The following is a 17,402-nucleotide window of genomic DNA, read 5'->3' on the forward strand; positions in this document are numbered from 1 at the left end:
CTGGGTCCTGGCAGCTCAGCTCACCTCCTTGAATCTTCTAAAGCTGCTTCTCCATCCCCACTCCCAGCAATGAGCTGCCCCTTAGTGGACGAATATCGCCAAGGGCAGGGACTCATCTCCTTCTATCTCTCAGGTCTCCTGCAGTACCCGAGCCTTCTGAGCACCTGGTAAGATAGTCAAGGACTCCTGGAATGATGGGAAACTGCCAGTATGGAACTTAATATGCTGTTAAGTAAGCCAGGTGATTAATAAATGATGAAGATGTGGCTCCATAACTACACGGTCATTTGCCCAAGGCTTGACCTTTCCCTGGGTGGCTTGAAAAGGCTGCGGGAAACAACAAACAAAGTGTTCTGGTACAAATTTGGGGACAAGGTGAGAGACCGTGAGAGAAGGAGAGGGTCTGAATTCAGTTACATCTGCAGGCGCAGCTGCAGGCCTGGCGGTGTGCTCCAGAGGTTATTACTGTGGGTTTGAGGAAATTTCAGTTCAGGTTCAGCTTACAGCCCTGGTCACTTTAATATGCAGCCCGGCGTGACCGGACACCTCATTTGTTTTTCCATGTTGCACAAATAACATTCTATGTTAATGAAAATCGAAATGAAAGAAAAACCTCACCCCGGATTCACCACAGAAATAAATGGCCGTTTTCATTCTTTCATGTTCTATGTTCTTTTACCCAAATGAACAACCTTCTGTGTGGTTATAGCTGTCATGTCGGCACAGTTCCGCTTTCTGGTTTTTGTTGAACATTTTTATTCCATCCATTTTTCTCTGTTGTTATGAGAGCTCATCGCTTTGCAGGCTGGAGTGTGGGTTGCACCCGACTTTGTCATTTCCCTTGAGGAGGTTCTGGTGGGAGCTGGTGAAGTCTGTCGTTGGGGGTCAATAGAGTCCACTCTGGCGGAGAGCTTGGTGGGTCCTTGTATGATCATGGGCTGGGAGAAGAGGGTCACTGAGATTGTGCAGAAAGGTCAACCCCTTCGTTTTCTTTCCAGCCACAGCCTCGCTGGGGTTTGTAGGGATAGTGGTGCTGGTGGGTCTGGTGGGCACGAGGCGGGCAGGCCCTGCAAACCTGGGGCTGCTCCTGAATCACCAGGCATGGGCCTTGGGAGTACACAGCCTCGTCCCAGGCCCAGGAAATTCGTCTGAATGGCCGGTGATCTATGCAGCCAACTGTGATAGCACAGGCTGGCTAGCCCTGCTCAACACAGGAGCCCTGAGGGCCTGGCCTGTGTCAAGAATTGATAGGCTTGAAGAAGCTTGGGAATCATTCCAGTTTTTGCTTATTTATCCTGATCTCAGTTTACACTGCCTAGGCCATTCGGTTTATTTATTCTGGATTCTTACTCTGCCTCCTTCCATAAAAGATTTGCAATGTCTTGCCCAAGACGCCACAGACTCTGATATTCCACCTTGTATATTAGCGGTTGTATCCCTTTCACTTAGATCTGCAAGGTGCAGGGCACATAGAAAGAAAAAGAAGAGCTGGAGGAAGACAAACAAAGCTTAAGGAGGGTTGTAAAACACGCAGAAGTAAACAGGTGAGCATGGCCATTATTTCTGAGACGGGACACACCAGGAATAAAAAACACACAGCCTACTATTCCTCCGAGGAAATGATGCATGAAATAAATGTTATTAGAGGCCCAGGGGGGTGCTTTTCCTTATTTGTTAATGTACCTCGTGCTGAAAATATGCCAAGGGCTGTCAGCACTGGGCAGCAGAATTATAAGAAGCCTTTCCTCCAGATCTCGTTCTGTGCAAGGCACGCTCACTTCTCTCTCACCAAGAGCCTGTGCCAGGAGGAATTTCTGATTCCCCTTTCTCTCTCCATTTCTTCTGACCCTCCTCCCGGCTGGCGGATCTTTGACGAGGGAATGCCAAGGTTAAATACAACACTTGCCTCAACAGCCTAGAACTCCTTCAGTGGACCCCCTGGAACATCTTTCCTGCCCTGAATGAGGAGGCCTCATTCTCCGGCTCCCTGGGTTGTGGTTATTGTGCAGGAAAATGTGCACACAGGCAGAACCCTGGCAGTGGAGGGGGATGGATCTGAGTGTCCCGGATCTCCTGCACGACACTGCTGAGCAGCAGCAAGCCTGTCAGAGGCGGAAAGTCGCAAGTGATCCCACCCAAACACATGGAAAAGATCTGGAGGTGTCTCCTCAGGCTCATTAATCTAGCAGAGAGAGAGAGAGGGAGGGAGGGGGCGAGGAGGGTGGGAGGCACTGAACACCTGGGATCTGCGCACTTGGGCTGACAGGTTGCAGCCTGCTCCTCAGCTCCCCTCTGATAACTAACGCTTCCTATTTAATACCCTCTAATTGCACTCGTGCTTCCTCTCCTCTTTCATCTCTCAAGGTTTGTGCCCAAATATGGCTTTATTTCAGCCCTGATTTTCCACTTCACTTCAGATTCTCAATCCTGTGGGTTGGGCAGAAAAGGCAGTTTGCCAAGTCTGGGGTAGGACTTGTGTCTAAGGGAACTGATGAGCACCTTGCTCTTGGGGTGTGTGTGTGTGTGTGTGTGTGTGTGTGTGAGAGAGAGAGAGAGAGAGAGAGAGAGAGAGAGAGAGAGAGAGAGAGAGAGAAATGGAAGAGACCCTCTAGTAAGGAGACCAGAGCTTGCTTCTTTAACAGTGATGCTAGTGATCCCATCCATAGATGTGTTGATAGTCTAAGACTCACCGTATTTATTTGGGCATTCACCTATCCATTTATGCATTAATTCAACAAATATTTACTGGGCACAACTGTGTACAGCACGTTGTTCTTGAGGATGAGTTTTCTCTTGGTTTTTCTGTTTCTGCCCAGAACTTACTATGGTACTAAGCTCAACAGTGGAAAGTCATCAGGTGATGGCTGTTGACTTTCAACCATCTGGTCCCTTTCTTTGCAACAGGAGCGACACAGCTATTATAACTCCATATCCTGAGCAAGTTCTCATACAAAAAAGGGCCTCAGGGCTGGGGTTGTAGCTCAGCAGTAGAGCACATGCTTAGCACATGAGAGGCCCTGGGTTCGATCCTCAGCACCACATAAAAATAAATTAACAAACTAAAGATGTTGTGTACAACTAAAAAATAAATTTTTTTAAAAAAAGGGCCTCAGCCTTCCACAGCACAGAGCATCTTGTCATATGCAAACATTCTTTTGGGGGTTGACCAATATAGATTTGAATCCTGCATCTTCCACATTTTGTGTGTGAGCCTTGGGCCAATGCCTTGGGTACCTCCAGGACTCTGGCTTTGTACCTATACTGGCTCTGGCTGTTGTTGTTTGTGCTGCTCTGTCTGGTAACTTCTCCGCCTCCTTCTCTTCATTTCTGACCACTACACATGTCCTTAGGTTATCTTTGGCTGTTGCCATGAGCTTCTGTTCTGAGGCATGGTAACTCATCAGACAGGTACTCAGTCCATACTTACTCATGAACACACTCTGACCCTTGTAGAGTTTTGACTCTTCTAGGAGTTGAGAGACACGGCACTGCCCTCTTGTCTCCTCTCCATGAATCTTTGAGGGTCCGTGGAAGGCCCTTTACAGAATTAGCAAAAGATTGGCTAAGTGTGGTATGGCTTGAGAGGGAACACTGAAGAGTCTATTTTTTAATATGATAGGAAAGTGCTGACTTGTTTTGCAATTAAAATTCTATTCCCTTTAAGTATTTGTTTTGAGACTTAGAATATTTTTAGAAAATGAACTATTCTAGTTTGGAATAATTTTCCCAAGTGGAGAGTTTTGTTTTTCTTAAATAAAAACACAGGAATACATGGTTGTGGCGAATGTGGAATGTATGGTTCTGGTGGTTGAAGTACTTTAAGTGCTATTTTGATATTTCCATCAGTAGTGATGTATTGTTTTGGGTTTCAACCTATCGGAAGATGCACGGAAGAACTGTGTGCTCTCAGAAATAGCCAATTACTCAGGCCTTATTTCTATATTCAAATTTGAAAGAAATTCACTGGTTCATGTGGTTTTTTTTTTACCCTGATTGTCTTTTTACTACAAATGTGGGGGCAAAATGATCAGCTCTATGTATTGTTTCTTTTTCCTCTTTTCTAAAGCCCAAACCACAACCCAGTCTTGTTAATTGGAAAGTCAGAGGATCGAAAACTCAATTTTATAGGAATTAATATGTGGCTGGTAGGAAAGCAGAGCACTTGAACTTGGTCCTGTTTGAGAGCTCATATGAATCACCAGAAGGTGTAAGTAGAGGAATGATAAGATGAACACATGGGGGAAATGCTGCCTTGGTCAACTTGTGCCCCTTTGTCCCTTCTGTTGATGGCTGATTTTTAATGAACAGGAGTTTTCCATTGATTGCTGACTGAGAGGCTGGAGCCAATGCAAACATTTTGCAGGCACAGTCCAGGAAGACATCACCTCTGAACAGCTCTACCTGGGAAGAGTCTTTCCAGGTGCAACGCACAGTGTCTCTGCTTTGGAGTCAGGTATTTTGTATTGAGTTTATGATGTGCTCAGTTCCCCCCGGCCTAGGACAGCACATCTATTTCTATGATTACATGAGTCATCCTTTTCAGGCTAATTCTGAATTCTGCCATGTATTATACAAATTGGACTAGCTAAAACTTAGCCCTTGGAACCAAGGTGGACCGTGGTTTTCCTACATATAATGACACCTACCCAACAACTCATATTCACTTTAAAGAATTTGGGGATAATTATTGAAATTGAGTCCCAGAGCAGCATCCCTCTCTCCTTAGCTAAGTTCTATGTCACATTTGTGACTTATTTCTACCCTCCTCATAATTTCTCCTACCTTTGACAAACTATGCAAATTATATTTTATCAGCACATTTTACACTCTTGGGTTGTTAATAAATATACTGAAGGAAATTAACATCAGAGGATTTGCTACAATCAGATTCTTAAGGCAGTGACTATTAACTTTGTCCGAGGTTGAGAAATGACTGTTGACTTCTGCTCTTTATTTTATGTTTTTTGACCAGTTCAAAAAGATCCACAATGGGGTTTTACACTTTGCTTTATGAAATAGCTTAGTTCTCCTAACAGTTCACTAAAATCCTTGATAGGCCCAAAATTATTTTGTACACTTATTTTTTCTTTATCAATTTTTAAAAATAGGCCTTGGTAGAAAATTCACCAACCTAAGCAATCACAATCTTCCTAATACAAAAATGAGTACATCTTTATTTTGGGAACTTACTTCACACAGGTGTGCTATAGGATCTAAGTTATTATCCCTCCATTCCTAGACCCTCCCATTGTAGAAATTAAGGCAAAGACAGGCCTGTTTTGTGACAATCATCTAAGGGGGTAATTTAAGCCTTACTGAATTGTGAGCTAAGGAAGGAGACAAGACAGTTAACAGGCCCCACACTTTTCTCAAAGATCTTTAGAAATAAATGCAATCTAGGGTATTTAGACTGTTGGATATACTAGACTTTCAAAATGGTTTCTGAAAAGCCTCGTCTACATAATTTCAAATTCTGCAGCATCAGGTCCGTCTGTAAATCTCTACTCTCTGTCACTCTTTATGTAAAGACCCAAACCCAAACCCAGGTCCCTGGGTTTAGAAAAAGAAGTATTCAGGTTGGAAGCAATCTCCGTGTGGCTTTCTGACAAGTAATTACCTCTTTCTAGGCATCAATGTGATTTCAAATTGGAGCCAAAAGACAATTCCAGTGAGAGATCAACCCAGGGACAGAGACCAAGTGTGGCCCACTGGTCCTGGTCAGCAGCAGGGGTGGGGAAATTGGTTAGGATGTGATAAGAAACCCCTTCGACCTGCTGTCAAGGCTTCTCTGGAGTCATTGTTCTCCCTGGATTCTGAGTGAACTGGGTACAGTGTCTCTGGTCAGTCCTTGTTTAAGGCATGCCAAGAGAACCCCCCCCCCCAATTCTGACTCCCATTTTCTCCAGTCAGAGGAACCCCCACAGTCCTGGTAAGAGCAGCTGCCCTCTTGTCTGCCATGTGTGGGGGTCCTGGATCCTTGCCCTGTCTGCTGTGTGTGGGGGTCCTGGATCCTTACCTGGTTTTACTACAGAACATTCATGAACTGATGTGTGTGCCTTTTCTCGTAGCCTACAGGTTTGGGACCCTCTGTGACTGACTGTGGACCTCCATCCCCGCAGGTGGGATGGCAATGATGACACCTTGTCCACCCATCAGTCTTTACTTCTTCCGAGCTAATAACCCTCCTTGTGAGATTGCAATGGTAGGCCTGGGATTTTCCCTGAGGCAAGTCTATGGGAATAATTAATTTTATTTTATTGAGGTAAGAAAAGAAAGCAAGGCTAGGAGAATTAAGGGATTTACTCCACAAATCACTGCAGAAACATAGTGAGGAGTAGAACTCTGTCCTCTCCGTCGAGCCTTAGGAGCCTACCATGGGTCTCCCTGGGTTTCCCTCTGAAGGATTTGTGGTGACTGTCCCTTGGCAGCTCTAGAACTGTGATGATCCAACATGATTGGCAGGGTAACGAGGCTTCAGAGGGACTTACTAAGAGCCAGGGAGATCCTCAGTAGGATCTGCACAAGTCTCATTTCTGGAAAGTAGGTAGTGAGGCCCTAGAACCTATTTTATTTCTTTTCCTTTATGTGCAACTTCCATCAAAAAGATTTCTTTGGAGGTTCTCATCTGAACTGTAACAATTCTGCACTCCCTTATGACTATCAGAGCCTTCTGCACGTTCATTTTTAATAATCAGATATGCTCTTAGGGACTTGGGGATGCATATCAGAGATGAAGAATTGTTGCTGCTTTGGCTTCCAGATCCCTAAATAGACAGGCTGGCCTCTCTCCTTCACTCTCTCTTCCCACCCCTCCCTTTTTATATCTCTCTAAGTGAGAAACTAAATGGACATCGATTCAACATACACTGTTAATAAGTACATCAAAATAATTCAAATGATGACGAGCCTTGCAAATTGTCAGCCCTCTATTATGTCAGTCTTGTTAGATAAGGTTAGGAATGACAGAGATGATTTCTAGCATGTAGTAGATAATACATATTTGTAAAATTAATTGAAAATGCTCAGTTTTGATAGATCAATAGGTATATTTGGAAGTTTCTGGGTTTTTTTTTTTTTGTTGTTGTTCATTCTATATACATCCTTATTCCTAAATCATCAGATTTGTAGATCAAGGGAAGCATTTTTTTAATTTTATGGACACAATTCCTTTATTTATAAGTGGTGCTTAGGATCAAATCCAGTGCCTCACACATGCAAGGCCAGTGCTCTACCACTGAGCCACATCCCCAGTCCTGGAAACACTCTCTCTTGATCTGTGTTGTTGGTGGGAGTGAATGGCTGCCACAGTAGACACCGTGGACTTATTGGCTCAAAAGTCTGTGACGTCTATGTTATTATTCATGTTTTAAAGATAACGAAGTGTGGTCAGAAACCACTTGAGAAATTATAGATAAGAAGCCATGGAAATGTGATTCAAGTCTAAATTGGTATCATTCCAGGGTCCCTTCTCCTCCAACTTGGTGGCCGTCCCTCTACTGGTCTAACCCCAACATCTCACGTATATGTATGCATTTCCATAAGGGTGGTGATGCCAATGGTGGGAACAGGGAGGAAGTTAAGAGAGGAAGTCAAGGAGAGGAGAGAATAGTTCTTTCTTCCCCATTTCGATTCTATGTTTTTTCCCACCACCTGCAGGAGTTGATTATAGGACCTACATGGCGTTTCCTGTGTTGTTATCTACATCAGACTCTCAACCAATTGCCATAGAGATTTCTCTAACATTTGTTAGTATTCTCCATGTGGATATACTGGAGCACCTTATTTTGAGTGATGAGTGAGTAGACATGTAAGGGATAATATATATCTAGTTTCAGTTCTTCTGCCCATTTATCATAGGGCACTTAGCTCAAGCATATGCATAGATTTATACGTTTGCTTTAGAAAGTGTTGGTTTAATGGTATTCATCTCCCTGTGGTTATAACAAGATCTGTCCTGTCACATCTTTCTGTGCCATTGCTTTTAGATTGTATTTGTTCTGTTTGAAATATTCTAAAAATGTTCAGACAGACTTACCAGGGTTGCAATGCTATTTCTGCCTCTTATTTATTTATTTGTTTATTTATCTTATGCTGTCACTCTTTTTCTCAAGAGGAAGGTACGGTGTAGAGTATGTGACAGGATGGGGGTCGGGGAGGAACACTTAGCCTCCGTAAAGTTTCAGTTCAGGAGGAAGGAGAATTGCTTTAATTAATGTGTCTCCTAGGAAATCTGAGCTTGAGTGGGACAATCTCATCACAATCAGAACTGTCCCCTACCTAATTAGTGAAATATGAAAGCAGAATTGCTTAAGTCAACTAAGCTCACATTCATAATCAAATGTGCACCCCAAATTTGCATGCATTCTGAACCAGTCTTTTTGTTCTTAATTTATTCTGGGGTCTTGGGGTGAAAATTATTTCAAAAAGAATTGCCCTCCCCAAGAAATTTGCGAGCAGTCCTCATGCCACATTAGTTAGCGGAGCAAATTTGTGCTCTTTGGGGTCTTATCTTTTCCTCAACATCAATCCAAAATGCTTTCATCAAAATCCTTTTGTTTGTTTTCTTAGCTTAATCTTTAAAGCAAGAGCTAGGATCTCATAAATTTAGAATTTTTTTTAACATACAAATCTGACATAAGAAGACATAAATAATTTTTTGCCCCTTGACATAATTTATTATTCACGATAGAAATCTGTAGTTTGAGTACAGTCTGAGCATGTTCTCAATGTTCACACACTGTTGTTTTGGTTAGAAAGACAGATATCTCATGATAGTGGAGTCCTATGAGATTTTGAATTGAATGACTTTCTTCCACAACATAGAGCTGCACAAAGTTTGTCAAATTGTAATTTCACAGTGCTTCTGGTTTTAGAAGCAAAAATCATCAAGACAGACAAAAATAAAAAGTGCAATAGAAATAAAAATAGTAATGTAATTTTATGTAATAACTTATAAAGTATACTTTAAGACCTAATATGAATATATTATATCACAAACAAGACTTAATAAGGCTTAATAAAGTTAATAAGATTGAAAATCATATGAAGCTGCTTTTGCTCCCAATGTTAGGAAACTAAAAATCAGTAACAAGGGGATAATTGGGAAATTCACAAATATATGGAACTTAAACAATGTACGTCTTTTACAACCAATGAGTCAGAGAAGAAATCCACAGGAAAATCAAAATATATCTTGAGACAAATAAAAATGGAAATCCAATATACAAAAACTTACAGGATATAGCAAAAGCAGTTCATAGAGGGAACTTAACAGTGATAAGTATGTATATTAAGAAAAAAGAAAGATCTCAAATGAACCAACTAATAGTATACTTCAAGTAAGTAGAAAAATAGGAACTAAGCCCAAATCAAGCAGAAGGAAGGAAATAATAAATATTAGAGCAGATGAAAATGATATGAAGACAAGAAATAAAAAGAAGAAATTAGCAAAACTAAGGGTTGGCTTTTGCAAAGCAAAACAAAATTGATAAAATCTCAGCTAGACTAAGAAAAAGAGAAGACTAAAATCAGAAATGAAAGAGGAAACATTACAATTGATTACACAGAATTACAAAGAATCATAAAACTGCTATGAACAGCTATAAGCCAACAAATTAGATGACCTAGAAGAAATACATAAATTTCTAGAAAAGTACAACTTTCCAAGACTGAATAATGAAGAAATAGAAAATCAGAACAGAAAAGTAATGAGTAAGAAGATGGAACTGGCAATCAAAAGCCTCCCAATAATGGAAAGCCCAGGATCAGGTGGCTTTATGGGTAAATTCTGCCGAACATTTAAAGAAGAATCAACACCGTTCCTTCAAACTCTGAAAAAGATAATGAAGAGGAGAGAGCATTTCCAAACTTATTTTATAAGGCCAGATTTACCCATTTAAGATCAGAGAAGGATATCAGGAGAAAAGAAAATTAAGAGTCCAAATCCTTAATGATCATAGATACAAAAATCTTTAATGAAATGCTAGAAAACTGAGTTCAATGGCACATTAAAAGTATCATATGCACTGATCAAGTTGGATTTATCTCTGGGATACAAAGATAGCTTAACGTAAGAAAATTAATAAATGTGATATGCCATATTAATAGGATGAACAATAAAATTCATGTATCTCAATAGATAGAGAAAAAGCATTTGAATGAACTCATTATCCTTTATCACAAAAATTTTTAATGAAGAATGCGTAGAAGGAATGTACTTCAACATAACAGGGCAATATATGACCAGCCCACAGCTAACACTATATACAACAGTGAAAAGCTAAAGTTTTGCTCTAAGATCAGGAACAAGGGAAGAAGGATGCCCATTTTTACCACTTCTATTTAACATAGTACAAAAAGTCCTAGCCATTAGGACCTAGCAATTAGTCAAGAAAAAGAAATAAAAGGCATTCACATTAGACAGGAAATAGTTAACTTTTTTCTGTTTGCAGATCACATGATCTAATGTATAGAAAACACTAAAACCTCTATAAAAATCTGTTAGAACAAATAAACTAATTTAGTAAAGTTGCAGGATAAAATAACACATTCAAAAATTAGCCATGTTTCTATCATTAACAATAAACTATCCCCAAAAGAACTTACAAACATGGTCTCATTTCCAATAATATCAAAAAGAGTAAAATATGTAGCAATAAATTTAATCAAGGAGATAAAATAGTTGTATACTGAAAATTATAATATTGATGAAAAGAATTAGAAAAAGACATATGTAAATGGAAATATCCCGTTTTTATGGGTTGGAAGGATTAAGATTGTTTAAATATCCAAAGTTCCCAAAGTAATTTGCAGATTAAATGCTATCACTATTACAATTCCAATAACATATTCATGGGAATAGGAAAAAAGTCCTAAAATTCATATATAACCAAAAGCTAACTTTGACTATTCTTAATAGTCAAAGTAACCTTGAGAGAGAAGAACCAAGTGGGAGAAACCAGGCTTCCTGATTACATATATATTTCAAAGCTATTGTAATTAACACTGTTCCAGTACTGGTATAAAAACAGACACATAAACCAATAGACCAAAATACAGCACAGAGCCCAGAAATACACATATGTGGTCAAATAGTCTTTGAGAAGGATGCCAAAAATACACAACAGAGAAAGGACAATCTCTTCAATGGGAAAATGGGTATCCACAAGGAAAAAAATGAAATTGGATTTTTATATTGTACTATACACAAAAATGAACTCAAAATGGATGAAAGATTTACATGTAAGACCTGAAACTGTAGAACTCCTAGACGAAAAGATAGGAATAAAGATTCTTGACATTGGTCTTGGCAATGATGTTTTTGATTATGACACTAAAACCACAGACAACAAAAGCAAAGATTTAAAAAATATATATATATATCTAACTGAAAAACTTCTGAACAGCAAAAGAAATAATAAAATGAAAAAGCAACCTATGGAATGGGAGAAAAAAATCACAAACCACATCCTGTGTCTTATGGGGGTTAATAATCAAATATATGTTAAAGAAATCTCAAAAATATTAAGAACAAATAATTAATTTAAAAACAGGCAAAAGTTCTGAATGGACATTTCTCAAAAGAAGACATATAATGCACCAACAAAACAAAAAAAGAAAGGAGACACATAAATAGCCAACAAGTAATACCCAACAACACTAATTATCAGGGAAATGCAAATCAAAACCACAATGAAAATCACTTCACACATTGGGGTGGCTATGATCAAAAAAACAAGAGATAGCAAGCTCTATCCAGAATATGGAGAAAAGGAAACCTGTGTACCCTTGGTAGGAGTGAGAAATGGTGTAGCATCTATGGAAAACAGAATGAAGGTTACTCAACCTATTAAACATGAACTGCAATATGACCCAGCAATCCCACCTCTGGGTGTGTATCCGGAGGAAGTGAAATCAGTATCTCCAAGAGCTATCTACAATTCTACCTTCATTCCAGCATGTTCACAATCACCAAATTATGGAAATGAGGAATGTGTCCATCGACAGATGAATGGATGAAGAAAAGTGGTATCTAGATATAATCCAATCTATTCAACCATAAAAAGAAAAGAAAATCCTACCATGCTAAGGGAAATGAGGCAGGCACAGAAGGACAAAGACTGTATTATGTCACTTTTACAGAATATAGAATGTACAGTAATGGGACTTACAGAAGAAGCAGCAGAGTAGAATGGTGGTTGCCAGGGAATGGGGATGGGAAATAGATGTCAGACAAAGAATACAAACTTTTGAGTATAAGATGAATAGGTTCTGGGATTTGCAGTGTGGGGATTCTTGTTAAAAATATTATATTGTCTACTTGAAATTTACTAAGGAAGCAGATCTGAGGTATTCCCACCACACAAAATGTTGGAACCCATGTAAGCTGATGCATGTGTTAATTAATTTGATTGTGGCAATCCTTCATGATGTGGACATATTACATGACATCAGATACCTCGATCATTCACAAAATTTATCAATTGTATCTCAGTCAAGGTGGAAAAAGTTACCCTAAAATAAACAAATATCAACCCCATAAATAATAAAATGTCCAATTTAGAATATGTTTTGGATTCCTTGTTTAATTGCTATTTATTCTAGGTGTGAGTCTAAGTGCCAGCAGTTCCTCCACAAATAAAAGCCAAGTCTTGGACCTCCAGATATTCACTCCTGATTGGAATGGAGGGGCTCAGACAGTGACTGAACAGAACGATCTCTCAATCAGGGACAATCAGTTTGTAAGTCAGAACCACGCTGAGAAAGAGGCATGGGGAATGAGGGATTGCTATTTCATGAAGGGAGATCAGAGATACCTGAGAAGACACCTATTAAACAGAGTTAGAGTCATATTCATAGATGCTTGGTTTACAAATCGGAGGCACCTATGTTCAGTAGCACCTGTCACTCTACCAGGGTAAACAAACAGCCACCCTCTCCATTCTTACCAAAGGGGCAGCTAGTTGCCTCTTCTACATTGAATGCTGAGGTCATCTTCCTATGCTGGAGATCCATGATTTTTCCAGGAATCTGTCCCCTCCAGCACACATCACATCTTTCAGAGGAGTCTGATGGAATCACAACTCACGCCTTTGGCCCTGGAGTTGATCAGAGTTCATGTAAAACATTGTTCATATTGAATACCAGATTCGAAATTCCTGGTAAATTTCTACTTGGGGTTTCCTGTTCTATTGAATCTTACACATTATTTCATGTATTTATCTGTAAACTTTTAATCAATTAATCACTAAACCATCCACACAACTGTGAACTCTTCTCAAAACCTCAATCTGTCTCAGAAAGTCTTCCTGTCTGTCTGGACTGAGGGTTCCCTGGGCCTGACGTGTGGCTGTCCTTTTGAGTCTTCCTTGAACATATCGTCTGGAAATTCCTGGTACCTCTGTTGATCATTGACTGAATCTCACCAGTGTCCTCCTTTCTTTCTTTTTTTTGGAGGTGGTGGTGGTGCTGGGGTTTGAACCCAGGGCCTTGTACATATGAGGCAAGCACTCTACCAACTGAGCTATATCCCCAGCCCTTTGTTTTACTTCTTGTTTGGTAAAGCACAAGTTCTAGGAACACACTAAGATCCTACTAATAAATTTGTATCATCTAAAAATCTGTTTATGCTACACTCCTCTTGATGGGTATTTTGGATGCATCAGAATTCTACATTAGGAATACTTTCTCATAGAAGTTTGAAGGAAGATCTTCAAGGTCTTCCAGCAGTCTCTTTACATTCCAGGTGCCTTTTCCTGGTCTGTTTTTATTTTGTTCCCTCCTCCCTACCAAATTGCTAAGATTTCTTTTTAAAATAATTTTAAAATATATGAATTAGTGGGGCTATTTTAAATTTAGTGGAATGGACACTGATGGTATTTCTAAAGGGAGAAATGAATACCAAGATCTTTTATGATGTCTTCCCTGATTTTTCTTTATCCTTTCTTTCTAAAATTTCTAATATTTAGATTTGTGGACTTCTAATTTTATATCTCTTCATGTTGGTAATTTCCTTGTCTTTTTGTCTTACTTTTTGTGAGATTTTCTTAGCTAATTTTTCATACTTCTAATTGATGTGTTTTCTAATTTTCTAACATAATTTAACATCACATGCATTTTTCTTACTCACTGAATAATAACTTCAGAGCTTCCCATTCTTATTTGATGGGTGAATATCTTATCTTGGTAAGAATATTTTTGGAAGATTTTCCCTCTTCCTCTCTGTAGTCATTATGTCTTTATGTCCAGACCCTCTCAGCTTGTTTGGCTTTGTGTCTGTCTTTCTTTCCTGTTGTAGTTTCCTTCAAATGTCAGGTTATCCTGTGTGTCTGTTTATCTATAAGTGTGAGGCACAGAAAAATGCAGAATTGCTGATTGGTGGGCCCTGGGGAACTGGAGTAGAGACCTGAACTTTCTATGGATGCCACTCTAAATGTTAGCTTGTCTTTTTTCTTGGGTCCATCAGTCCCTTGTAGAAGAACGTTCCAGTCATCTTCCTGCACAAAGTAAGTTTCTCTACCAGTATTCTGGAAGGCATCTAGAGAAGGGGCAGGGACCCTTGTTGTTGGTGTACAACTTCCACTTGAACCCCATTTCTGAGATGATCCCCAAACCTGGTCCAAGAGGTGTTTGGTGTCCCTGAGCCCAGAGAACATTGTTCCAAACCCCTTCTAAGAGTGTGTCTTCAGCCCTCTACAAGGTCTCAAGGCTAAGGGCTGAGTGCTTAGGCATAGTCTTCTAGGTTAAATACAACTCTTTTAGAACACAGAGTTCCTGGTGAGACAACAGATACTCATCTAATTCCCATTTCTGTGACCCGTGTTTCTCCCCGTGGAAGGTGCGGGAATGGTCTCCTTGTCCTTGGTGTTCAGACGAGGCTACCTGTGACTGTGGAGATTCATTGTGTTGGGGCTCCTCCTGGGCTCCTTCTATCTGGAAACCTCTGTCTTTTCTACAGCTCTGTCTTCTGGTTTTACAAAGGTGTGGACTTCAATGGCTGGCTGTCCGACATTCCACTTGCCAGAGTACCAGTAAGGGGTAAGAAAATCCAGTTTTGTGTATCGTCTTTTATCTAATCTCCCAGTCTGTTCTCGGGGTTCGGGACTGTGGGGCGCTCTGGGGTTTTGCAAGATTGTCCTCTGTCTGCTATTCCAGCCTATGTCTATTTCATCTTATTTTTCTGAGGCTTTTACTTTCACTGCTAAATTAATGGAATGCTTTATTTTATCATACTTTCTTGTCATCGTGACACTAGTTTTACTGCTTTGGGGTGAATCATTTTGATTTCCTTGGTGTACAGTCACATACAGTATGCCCTTATCAGCTGGGAACAATCTAGATGCAAATGGATGCCAGAAACTGTGGGCAGCACCATAGCCTACCACTTAATGCCTTTCCCTTTTACACGGAGCACTTACCACACGCTGTGGCCATCATTTTTGTGGCATGGGGTGTGTCAACCATGCTGTCATACATTTCTTTTTGCTTCTTCACGATATTGCTGTTAGAAGATTTGTTCTTACTGTAGGTCTTAGCAACTTCAGCTTATACTGTTTTTTTTTTGTTGTTGTTGTTGTTGTTGTTGTCGTTTTTTAAGTCAAGAGCTTCCAGGTTTTCACTTTAAGCACTCCATGATTTTTCCTGGGCGTGTCCAAGTTGCCAGCAACACTACTGTTGTGTTTGGGGGTTATTATTCAGAAAAATAAGGCTCCTTGAACACAAGCCCTGTGATACAACAGCAGCACATGTGGTGACTGTCTAATGAAAGGATAGTGTATATGGTGGGGACAGGTGGACGGTTCTCAACCTAGGCGGATGGAGCAGGAAGGCCCAGGATTTCATCACCCCACTCAGAACTGCATGCAACTGAAAATGTATAAATTGTTTATTTCTGGAATCTCCCATTTAATAATTGTACAACTGTAACTTATAGACATTATCTCCCGTTATTGATGTTTATACCTACTTGAGTTTTTCTGTTTCATTATATTAGCTATAATTTCCAAAACAATAATTATTAGCAGTAGATTAGGTACCTTTCTTATTCCTGATTGTAATGTAACATTACTAGTATTTCACTCATTAGTCAGGTGTTGGTTTAAAATAAGTATTGTTTATCTAACCACCTACATTATGTTCATTATAATTTCTGCGATAACATTTTCTTGGGGAACATTATTGTTGATGTGATTATAGAGTCAGGAGAAAAAAGCAGCTTAGATTGAATCCTTCATTGACTCCAATTGGAGACGAAAAGGCAACTCTTATATTGAAGGACCACTTGGTGCATGTCAGTGGGAAGATATGCATCTGCAGAGATACGTCGACTTGTTGATTCATCTATGGAATTTAAATTTTCACTGATCTCCTGGGGCTGACAAGCATAACTTGAAAATTAGGGCACCATGTTTTGATCAGCTACAGAATAAATAAGGAACTGAAATCAGTTGTTTGAAGGAAATATGACTACCAGGCTTGCGTTTGATCAGCAATCTTCAAGTTTTTAGGTGAATGTAAGTTATCTGCATAAAATTCCTGTTTGCTCTTTTTAAATTTTTTTTTCTTCAAGAGTAGCAATATTCTTTAAAGGGAGATGATCACATCTTGGTTGATTAGCAGCTTAACCTCTGATAATCCACACAAGATCTTGTCTCAAGAGGATTGCTAGGGTTTCCTAAGGGACAAGAGATACAAGACAGGTCCAGTAGCCATCTCCATTCAGCACCACTCACGTTTGTTATCTCTGGACAGAGAGTTTGGATTCCCAGGGTGAATAATCAAAGCCGCTTCTCCTTCCCCTGTCTTTAAACTTTCTTGTACCTTCCTTGGGTTTCCTTCTCCATTGTTATAACCCGGGCTTGCTCTGCGACCGCCCTCGATAACCTAAAGCCTGCTTGTGTTGGATGCATGCCAGAGAGAGGAAGCTCCTTGTGATGCCAACATAAAATAGGCAGAGATGCTATAGAAGAGATTTCTGGGCTCTGGTGAAATTGTTTTTATTTGATTCAACCAAACAACCATATTTACATTCTGGAACATTCTGAAATGATCCAGAATATTTTCAGCCCGAGAAAAGGGGGAAGAAAACAAAACAAAACAAACCTCATTGCTAGAGTGAGTCCCAAATGGGAGCCAAGACCTCAGCTGTCCTTAGACAAGGCTGGGACACACTGTCCTCTGTGATCTTCCTGACCCTCCCTGGAGGAGTACTTGCAGATCCAGCACCACACATTTTACCAGGGTCAACTGGCTGTCCGTGATTTCAGCAGGGGTCAACGGCAGGGAACCAGCACACTGTCCTACCTTTGTGCCCTTTCTGCAAATCTTTTCGGGTTTCCCAGCTTGCCGTGGGCTGAAGGGTGACTCGGATGGACGTGTTGGGGAGCCAGGCTGTTCCCACACAG

The 17,402-nt window shown here is 40.1% G+C and overlaps 1 non-coding gene across 1 annotated transcript; it reads right to left on the minus strand.

Annotated features, from left to right (window-relative positions):
• Window positions 1-13,459: 13,459 nt before the first annotated feature.
• Window positions 13,460-13,532, minus strand: Trnam-cau (transfer RNA methionine (anticodon CAU)). Its single transcript has one exon. It is a non-coding gene; the product is annotated as a tRNA-Met (tRNA).
• Window positions 13,533-17,402: the final 3,870 nt, after the last annotated feature.

This window comes from Marmota flaviventris, chromosome 6 (assembly GCF_047511675.1).
Source record: "Marmota flaviventris isolate mMarFla1 chromosome 6, mMarFla1.hap1, whole genome shotgun sequence".
Taxonomy (NCBI): domain Eukaryota; kingdom Metazoa; phylum Chordata; class Mammalia; order Rodentia; family Sciuridae; genus Marmota; species Marmota flaviventris.